This window comes from Amblyomma maculatum, chromosome 4 (assembly GCF_055883805.1).
Source record: "Amblyomma maculatum isolate TAMU_Amacu chromosome 4, ASM5588380v1, whole genome shotgun sequence".
Taxonomy (NCBI): Eukaryota; Metazoa; Arthropoda; class Arachnida; order Ixodida; family Ixodidae; genus Amblyomma; species Amblyomma maculatum.
Genome location: NC_139347.1, coordinates 91,062,158 through 91,072,016, shown reverse-complemented (window position 1 = coordinate 91,072,016; position 9,859 = coordinate 91,062,158). Strand labels below are relative to the sequence as shown.

Below are 9,859 nucleotides of genomic sequence, written 5' to 3'. Positions count from 1 at the left end.
AGAAGCTTAGGGTGCGGTCAAAAAGTATACCAAGATGATGATGATAATAATAATAATAATAATAATAATAATAATAATAATAATAATAATAATAATAATAATAATAATAATAATAATAATAATAATAATAATTGGTTCACGCGGGAAAGCAAAGGCGCCGTATCTATAGGTCTATACGTGGGAAGAAACCCTCTAGCATTTTGCAGTTGCAGGTATAGAAAGGCAATACGTGGGCCTCGTTAACGTCAATGCGTTTTATTTATGCATTGCTTATTCTCCACTTCATTTTACATTCAGCATCGTAAGTGGTCAGAGATCGGAGGATCGCCATCAAACAAACATTTAACGAGTTTCATGTATACACATGAATGTTTGGTTTGGTTTTGCGGTTTAATGTCCCAAAGCGACTCAGGCTATTAGAGACGGCGTAGTGGAGGGGTCCTGAAATTTCAACTATCTAGGGTTATTTAACGTGCACTGACATCGCACAGCACATGGGCACCTAGCTTTTTGCCTCCCTGGAAAAGCAGCCGCCGAGGCCGCGGGATTCGATCCCGCATCCTTGGGCACAGTAGTCGAGCGCCCTATAGCCACTGCGCCACCCTGACGGGGTTACACATGAATGTAATATCTCTGCTCCTTATTAAATGCAACTACACTGTGTAATGGATGCATGTACTAACTTCTGTATAACTTTTGCTAGTTCCTATGATTATAGGTTTTCGAAGTCTATATCAGCCCATATATCTCACTAGTTATGTCCTATATATATGTAATTTCCAGCTGGCATTGACATTGGACTCATTAAGCGTGCTGTTTGCTTCATGCATTCAGATGTCCCATTTATATTCAGTAGCACCGATTTAACATTAATTGTTCATTGCATGTAATCTACCGTGCATACCACCACATATGCACAGCTCAAGATGAGCCTGAGAAACATGACAGCAGCGCTACAGAAGACCTTTTTTTTTAGAATAATTTGATGAGCTTATAAGTGTCAGTTTACGAGTGCAGGCTCTAATTGTTCAGTTGTCATTCCAGGTGATAAATTTTAATTTTCTATACTTCTGCTAACATATAGCTTAATAAAAAAAAACAGTTGCGCTTTCGCTTTCGCCAGTAATGGCTTGGGCTAGCTAAGTCGGTAGAGCATGAGACTCTTAATCTCAGGGTCGTGGGTTCGAGCCCCACGTTGGGCGCCATTTTGTGGGGATTCTCACGGGGCTCCGGCTCCGCTCTGAGAGCCGAGGCCACACCGCCAGCTCTGACCGCACCCGTGGCCGTGAGGAATGTCGCACCGAGACAAACATAGCCAGCGGGCCAAGTTGTTTATTGGGAACGCCCAATGTTCTTCTTCGGTGTCATAGCAGCATCCGCGCGCTACGGCGTCGCGGCGTCGTCTCTCTGGGTGCTGTCCGCTGAGATGAGAGGGGAGGGGAAGGAGGGGCCGTTCTCTCACCTTCGCCCTCTCCGTCACAGCAGCAACGGAGGAAGGAGGCCAGAGGGGGAAAGATGAGGGCTCCCCGAGAGAGAGAGAGAGAGAGAGAGAGAGAGAGAGAGAGGGTGTTCGGCGCGTCGTGCGGGCGAGGGAAATGTTGAATTCCCACAATTGACCAGCGAATAACCTAGAAATCTTTTCCACCAACTGCGCGGCCTTGCTCGTTCCATCATGTATTTTTGGGAATCAAATGCAAACTCATATATTGCTCACCAACATTTGTCCCATGGCCTGTTGTCACGAAATCGGCGCCCATTTTTATCAAGCCGGCACGGCGCGAAGCCCGCGCGGCGTCGCGTGGAAAGCATGTAGAGAAAAGCCCCTTCCCCGCGCGGGAGAGCGCGTAGCTTTGTACGCGTTGTTGTCACCCTCTTTCCCCTTGCCCGGGGAAGACGGTGGTTCATCGGCCTGGAATGCGCCAGAAAAATCGAGCATCTTCTATGGGACCTAGCCAATGACGACGCGCGGCTCGACGGGAGGAGAAGAGGGAGCTATAACCAGCGAAGCTATGTGTGTGTGTGCGCGCTAGCTTTGACGCGCGCTAACAAACAGACGCGGCGCGCCCTATTTAAAGAGACCGCGCAGCTTGATGAGTTAGTCAGTCAGTAAGTCAGTCAGTCAGTTCGTCCGTGTTTTGCGACGTATTCGCCTGTGCTTCGGCTGGACTCCCGGGGATCACCCGCTGCTGGCAAGCCCACGGACCTTCAAGGGAGCGGCGCTCGTCTCGTATGGCGGCCACATCGTGACTCTTGAGGCGTCGGACTGCAACAGTGCCCGGTGAACAATTTGGTGTTTGTTTATGCACTCTCTCGTGTTTCATCTGTTGTAAAGACTCTACGTTATTGGATACCTGTTTTACTGCATGCTTAGCGTTTGTATTCTGTGAACCTCTCGTCTATGTATTTCAAGTGATCTTGTGTATTCCTTTGTATCGTCTCTTGCTGTGCATAAATTGTGTTTTGTTTGTTACTTCTGACTCCGATCCTTTCTCTGGTTTGAACCGGCGACCGCTGGGCACCAAACGACCACCCCCTTCGGTCACCACAAGGTAGTTGAATTCCGGCTGAGCTTGCCACGCAGGTCGAGGGCATCTCCTTAGCGACCGGAACGGCTACCCCCACTCACTCAAAGGGCGTCTGGGAGTATGCGCACCGTTAAGGGCGCATCGTTAATGATACCCCCTTAATTATTAACGGGTGACACCTGTGGCAATGCATAAAGGCGTCCCATGCGCATCTTTCACATGTGCAGGTATGCGGGCCGGTATGATTGCGGTGGCAAGTACGAGCTAACCGTTTCCCTTCTCGGTGGCCAGCAGGAAGTGTTGCACGTCTACAAAACTGGCTGGATTGAGACTGAACTTGGGCATGGTAGCAAGTGGAATCAGGCAAGTTATCGCTTCCAGGCATACGTCTCTATAACCAGAATTTTTGGTGCCCTATGAACAATAGATTCAAGCATGATATTAGTATTAAACAGGAAATTTTATAATTTCGCATTAAAATGTGTTCAGATAAGATACATAAAAAATGTTTAGTAATGCAACTTCGGAACTATCTGACTATCTGTATATGCGCTCACGTAATCACGTACCAGAACACGTAGTGCTTTGATTTGGGCTAGCAGGTGTGAATGCTAAATTGCCTGTGCCGGAACTTGGGATACGGGTTGTGCGGGGATCCGGGAACCACCGAACTCTTCACAATTTTTGCCTGCTCGTGTCGCCTTTTCTCCGAAAACTGGATACGAAGAAGAGTCGCTAAATGACACGCTGGAATAACACTCTACTTCTGGCTTTATGAAAATAGAATTAATTACATTCGACTTCAAAAGCCTTCGGCTGCACAGGCTATGTAAGCCACAACACACGCAAATGAGTCGTCGATTGCTGGCCATGGCCGTTTTACAACAAAGCTTTGCTTCTCCCGTGCCAAACCTCAATGTCATGTCGTTTCGAAAAATCACCTTCAAGCGCAGGAGCGGAGATGTGGCAGTGACGTCATACCGAGTATACGTGCCTCGATGACAGGGCCTCCGGCATCGACGCACCCTAATACTAAGTGGCTCACCGCTTGCCTCCAAGTTGTGCTGAACCAAGCCACTTGTTCCCCTTGACGTTCCCAGAGAGCTACACAGAGGAGTCACGAGAGAACTCCAGCTCTATACTAGGTTCAACCACGGCCGGTCTTGAGAGGGAGATAGGGCTCCCCTCGAGACAGGCCGTGGTTCAGCTGGGTTGAACATCAGCCGTTTTTTTTTTTTATTTCTAAAGCAATACTACTCTAGGTTTTGAGCTTTCAGCGTGGCGCGGCCGCACCCACGTGACGCTGTGACGTCACACCCCTCGTGACACTAGGGTGAGAGCTGGGCTACCAACTCAAGCGGTCGACGTAGCGCGGCCACACCACGTGACGCTGTGACGTCACACCCCACGTGACACTAGGGCGAGAGCTGGGCTACCGACTCAAGCGGTCGGCGTAGCGCGGTCGCAGCCACGGCGCAGCGCGTGACACTAAAGCGAGGATGAGCTGGCAGGAGCTGCCAACTTGGGTCTCTCGTTTCACATGGGACGGTTATGTCAGAATCAACCTGCTAGGGTCCTGACATTCACGTTACCCCTATTGAGTGGGCGCGGGGCCATCATCGACACCATGTCTCACGCTCCGTGCTGTTACGCATTACAGGTGTTCCTGCCGTTCTTCCTGCTGTCCAACGCAACTTTTCCTCTCGATGTGCCTGATTGCCCGTCAAGCCGGACGCCACCTATGCCGCATCGTTATCTCCTGCACCCCGTCAACTGCACCGACCCGTTCGTGATTCCCATCTTCTGCGCATCATTCAAATTTACTGTGACGTCAACTACCACCGAAGATATAAGAAGCTTCCTCCGTGACAGTTCCTTCAGTGGGCGCGGGGCCATCATCGACACCATGTCTCACGCTCCGTGCTGTTACGCATTACAGGTGTTCCTGCCGTTCTTCCTGCTGTCCAACGCAACTTTTCCTCTCGATGTGCCTGATTGCCCGTCAAGCCGGACGCCACCTATGCCGCATCGTTATCTCCTGCACCCCGTCAACTGCACCGACCCGTTCGTGATTCCCATCTTCTGCGCATCATTCAAATTTACTGTGACGTCAACTACCACCGAAGATATAAGAAGCTTCCTCCGTGACAGTTCCTTCAGTGGGCGCGGGGCCATCATCGACACCATGTCTCACGCTCCGTGCTGTTACGCATTACAGGTGTTCCTGCCGTTCTTCCTGCTGTCCAACGCAACTTTTCCTCTCGATGTGCCTGATTGCCCGTCAAGCCGGACGCCACCTATGCCGCATCGTTATCTCCTGCACCCCGTCAACTGCACCGACCCGTTCGTGATTCCCATCTTCTGCGCATCATTCAAATTTACTGTGACGTCAACTACCACCGAAGATATAAGAAGCTTCCTCCGTGACAGTTCCTTCAGTGGGCGCGGGGCCATCATCGACACCATGTCTCACGCTCCGTGCTGTTACGCATTACAGGTGTGTAATGTTTTTTCTATGTACGCTCGAAGGAGCGACGACCGTTTCCTATTTTTGTTCCCGCGCCCACGAGTGCTGTGTGATATCGCTGTTGATTGTTTTTCAATGACTTTTTTACTATTGTGTTCGGGTGACATTGAGTTGAACCCTGGTCCCCCGACCCGCTCCCAGTCCTTGGCTGAACTACCGTCTTTGCCTGATGATCCATCTGAGCAGATGAAAGTCATATTTCACATTCTAAAGGATCTTCAAGCTCGATCCGTACAAGCAGCAAAGAGCCAGACCGACATGGTCACCGACATAAAAGCTATCAAAGCCAGTCAGAAGAGCATTGAAACAAAAGTGGGCGCTATCGAAAAAAGGCTGGATGACCTGGAAGATAAAACCAACTCCCTCAACCAAATCGATGAGGTCTTGGCTACCGTCGAAAGCACAGTAAAATCATTAACTACTGATTCGGCCTCTTTGCAATCACGGCTGACCGATCTTGAAGATCAATCAAGACGTTGCAACCTTATCTTTTATGGAATAGATGACTGTCGGGAATCGTGGGCAGAGTCAGAAGAAAAAATAAAAACAGTTCTGGCTGATGTGCTTGACACTCTTTCAGATACAGCTTTCGAACGCGCTCATCGCCTAGGGCAGTACTCGCCAGGCAAACAGCGACCAATAATTGTTAAATTCTCGAGCTTCAAAGTCAAAGAAATGGTTCTTTCTGCCCGCAGACAGCTAAAAGAGCACGATATCACGGTCAATGAAGATTATTCACCCGCTACACGTCACGCTCGGAAGAAATTAACAGAGTATGCCAAAAGGGAAGCTGGTGGTGGTCCGTTTCAGCTGCGATACAACAAGCTACTAATGAATAAGAAATACTACGTGTATGATTGTGAATCTAACACCGTTAAAGAGCACACGCAGCAACCACCCTCAGTTGATATTCATCCCACTAACTCTGCTAAAGAGCACGTGCATAAACCCGCCTCAGTCGATGGTGATTCTGTCAGCTCGCCGCAGGGCAGTTCGTAGGAACGCGCGAGGGGATGTGGACGTTCGTCTTCACACATATCCGTTCTTTTTACTAACATCCGCAGTATTATAAACAAACGTGACTGTCTTAACTCCGCCATCGACACGTGTAGTGCTGATATATTAGTTTTAACGGAAACTTGGTTGCGTCCCGAGATTAGAGACAACGAGCTTTTTCTTCTCGCAAATACTTTCTCCGTCTATCGCTGCGATCGCGTTGGGAGACAAGGGGGAGGTGTTTTACTTGCCATCACGAAACGTTTCACTTCGCAGTGCATCCATATTAACACCTCTTTAGAAACTGCTTGGGCATGCGTCACATTAAATCATAAGAAAGTTATTATCGGGGTTTGTTATCGGCCTCCAACCTACATACAGAACTTCGTTAACGAATTACATGATGTAATCAACATCGTTTTGTCTCGCTACCCGAACTGTCCATTACTTCTGCTCGGAGACTTCAATATGCCAAACATAATCTGGTCCAACCCCGTCTCTACAATGCAACCACCTTCCACGCTAGCAAAAGAGTTTTTAGAAATGTGCGCCGTTTTTTCTCTCGAACAGTTGGTCACTAATCCAACGAGAACCACTCACTCTGTCGCAAATACACTCGACCTCGTTCTTACTTCCCAGCCCGACTTAGTTTCTAACATCACACACGTGCCAGGAATGAGTGACCACTCTTTACTTTCTTTTCAATTACATTTCGCACAACCCAAACATGTCAAAAGAACAGTAAGTATCCGTAATTACAAAAACGCAGACTTTGACACGATTAATAGCGAGTTATGTTCATTTCTTGATATCTTTCTCAAGGGTTTTGACCTACGTACCGTGGAAGATAACTGGATGATGTTCGTTCAAAAGGTTGCTTACCTAACCGACAAGCACATTCCCATTCGCACTTTAACCCAAAAACCGGATGCACCTTGGTACAATAATCACATAAGACGACTATCAAATAAAAAGAAGCGATTGTACAGGTCAGCCAAGCTTTCATCGAGTGAAGCTCGTTGGAATGCCTATAAATTAGCCTCCAGCGAATACGTGTTGGCGCTAAAGAACGCCAGGAATAAATATCTATGCCACACGCTGCCTTCCATGTTAATTAATGATACTAAGAAATTCTGGCGCGTCATTAACCAAAAAGATAACGACACTATAACCCTCGTTGACAGCTTTGGAAGTGTTATACCCTGTAATCAAACCGCGTCCATTCTTAATGAAACATTCACCCGAAACTTTTCTGCAACCCGTGATGTCTCGTTACCCGCTGTACCTTGTTACGACTACCACGATATGTTTCCAATCACAATAGACCCATGTGGCGTTGAAGCTGTGATTAATTCATTGCGTCTTTCCTCTGCTCCTGGTTGTGACCTGATTACTGTGAAATTTTTGCGCAGCACTGTTGTTTATTCATCCATTGTACTAGCAAAAATTTTTCAACAATCACTTGATACAGGACGCCTGCCCCTTGACTGGAAAGTCGGTAAGGTGATTCCACTCTACAAATCGGGAAACAAGCAGTCTCCTCTCAATTACCGACCTATCTCACTCACCAGTATCCCGTGCAAAATATTAGAACACATCCTACATTCATGTCTTGCAAATTTTCTCGAATCTAACTCATTCTTCTCCAGCTCGCAGCATGGCTTTCGAAAATCTTACTCCTGCGAAACTCAGCTCGCTTCCTTCACACATAAACTAAATATTATTCTTGATAATCGTTTAATGGCAGACTGTATTTTTCTCGACTTTTCCAAAGCTTTCGACAAAGTGTGTCATAAACTGTTACTTTACAAACTACAACTAATGAACTTGGATCGGAAGCTTCTTACTTGGATCGAATATTTTCTTACTAACCGTTCACAGTACGTGTCAGCCAATAATCATAACTCTCACTTCAACCCTGTTAATTCCGGCGTTCCACAAGGCTCCGTACTTGGCCCTCTTCTTTTTCTAATTTACATTAACGACTTGCCTTCTTCCGTTTCCTCACATATTCACTTATTTGCTGACGACTGTGTCATTTTTCGAGCAATAACATGCAGTGACGATGTAACCACGCTTCAATCAGACCTGAACGCTATAACTTCTTGGTGCAAAACACGGCTAATGGAACTCAACATCAATAAATGTAAATCCCTTCGCGTATCCAGAACTTGCGACAGTACTCCCACTTATTTTCTAAACCATCTTCCGTTAGAATCGGTACACTCATATAAGTACCTTGGTGTACACATCACTTCCACTCTTGCTTGGTCTTTACATATCACACACATAATTAACAACGCTAATCGTATGCTGGGTTACATCCGCCGCAATTTCGCTAGAGCGCCTTCCTCGCTCAAACTTTTGTTGTACAAAATGTTAGTACGTCCAAAGATAGAATACGCCGCACCTATCTGGGACCCTCATCACGAGAATCTAATTCATTCGCTAGAAATGGTCCAACATAACGCTGCCCGTTTCATTCTTTCAAATTATAACAGGAGCGCCAGCATATCTTCAATGAAATCAAGCCTTAATCTGCCACCCTTAGCTACACGTCGTAAAATGTTTCGTATCTGTCTGTTCCATAAAATGTTTCATCATCCGCACTTACGTACTGAACTTATCCCTCCCCCGCATCACGTATCATCAAGATTAGATCACGCCTACAAAGTCGGTGTACCATTTTGCAGAACTAACGCTTTCTTTCAGTCCTTTTTACCTCGCACTGCAGCAGAGTGGAATCACCTTCCGGCACCAACAGCAACCATCAAAGATCATCAGCTTTTCAAGGACGCCTTAGCTAACATTGTATGATTAACCACATCTGTAAACTTTCGACAATTGGTCCATTTTGTTTATCTAATTTCTATTTATGCCTGTAACCACTCCCCTCTCTAATGCCAACGGCCCTGAGGGTACTTGAAATAAATAAATAAAAAATAAATAGGCCACTAAGGCACGTTCATACGGCTTGGTTAAAGCGGAGCTTTATATGTGGGCTAAAGAAGAAGAAAAAGAGAAGAAGAAGAACGCTCCGTCACCCGCAGTTAATGCGTTCGCTCAATATTTGGTTCAGCAGCGTTGAACACTTGTAATTTGTTTTCATAAAAGCATGGCCAGAGCTTCTTGTTTTGCTTACGCCGGCGCTTCGTTCTGCACACTAGTACAAGGAAATATAAATTATTCGAGCGTTTTCAGACGGTACGTTAATTACTTGCAGGTCAGGCACGTCTTTCGTGACTACCCCGCGGGAGTGCGTTTCGTCCAGTTCAAGCACTCTGGGAGGGACACTCAGTACTGGGCAGGCCACTACGGACCGAAGATGGCTGGAGGCGTTGTTCGCGTCCGCATACAGAAGCAAATAGCTGCGTGCTGACGTCACCTTTGATTTCTCTTCGTCGTCTCAATGACAAAAGTAAAAGTTATACTACTTTATTATGGGGGAGAGGTGGAGTGGTCAGGGAGAATAACTTTTTGTATGCTATATCCTAATATTTTGGCTCCTGCAGAGTGATGCAGGTGTTATATTTATTCCCGGATGTATAAGGTGAGTATGCAATGTGTCGTGACGCTGGGGCTATGGCGACCCGGCCTTCACTTGGTAGCGTGCAGAGACTCCGGGTTGAAGAAGGACTGAATCTTCGAAGTTGGTAAAATATGTACAAGCAGGTTTACTGGCACTTTGAGAAAACTTATTTACAGGATTATTTACATGAAAAAGAAGGGTACATAAGCAAAATGGCAAGCGTTAAGAGTTCATAGCGAGAAGCGACTGGATGAGCCGTTTACCCAGGGCCCAGAGCGACAT

At 46.9% G+C, this 9,859-nt stretch overlaps 1 non-coding gene and 1 pseudogene across 2 annotated transcripts in view; both read left to right on the top strand.

Annotated features, from left to right (window-relative positions):
* Positions 1-9,606, top strand: part of LOC146191649 (F-box only protein 6-like) — a 16,593-nt pseudogene extending 6,987 nt beyond the window's left edge. The window contains exons 4-5 of the transcript XR_014706669.1: positions 2,753-2,888; positions 9,272-9,606. The product of XR_014706669.1 is annotated as an F-box only protein 6-like (transcript). The remainder of the gene's footprint in view (positions 1-2,752; positions 2,889-9,271) is intronic.
* Positions 1,129-1,202, top strand: TRNAK-CUU (transfer RNA lysine (anticodon CUU)). Its single transcript has one exon. It is a non-coding gene; the product is annotated as a tRNA-Lys (tRNA).
* Positions 9,607-9,859: the final 253 nt, after the last annotated feature.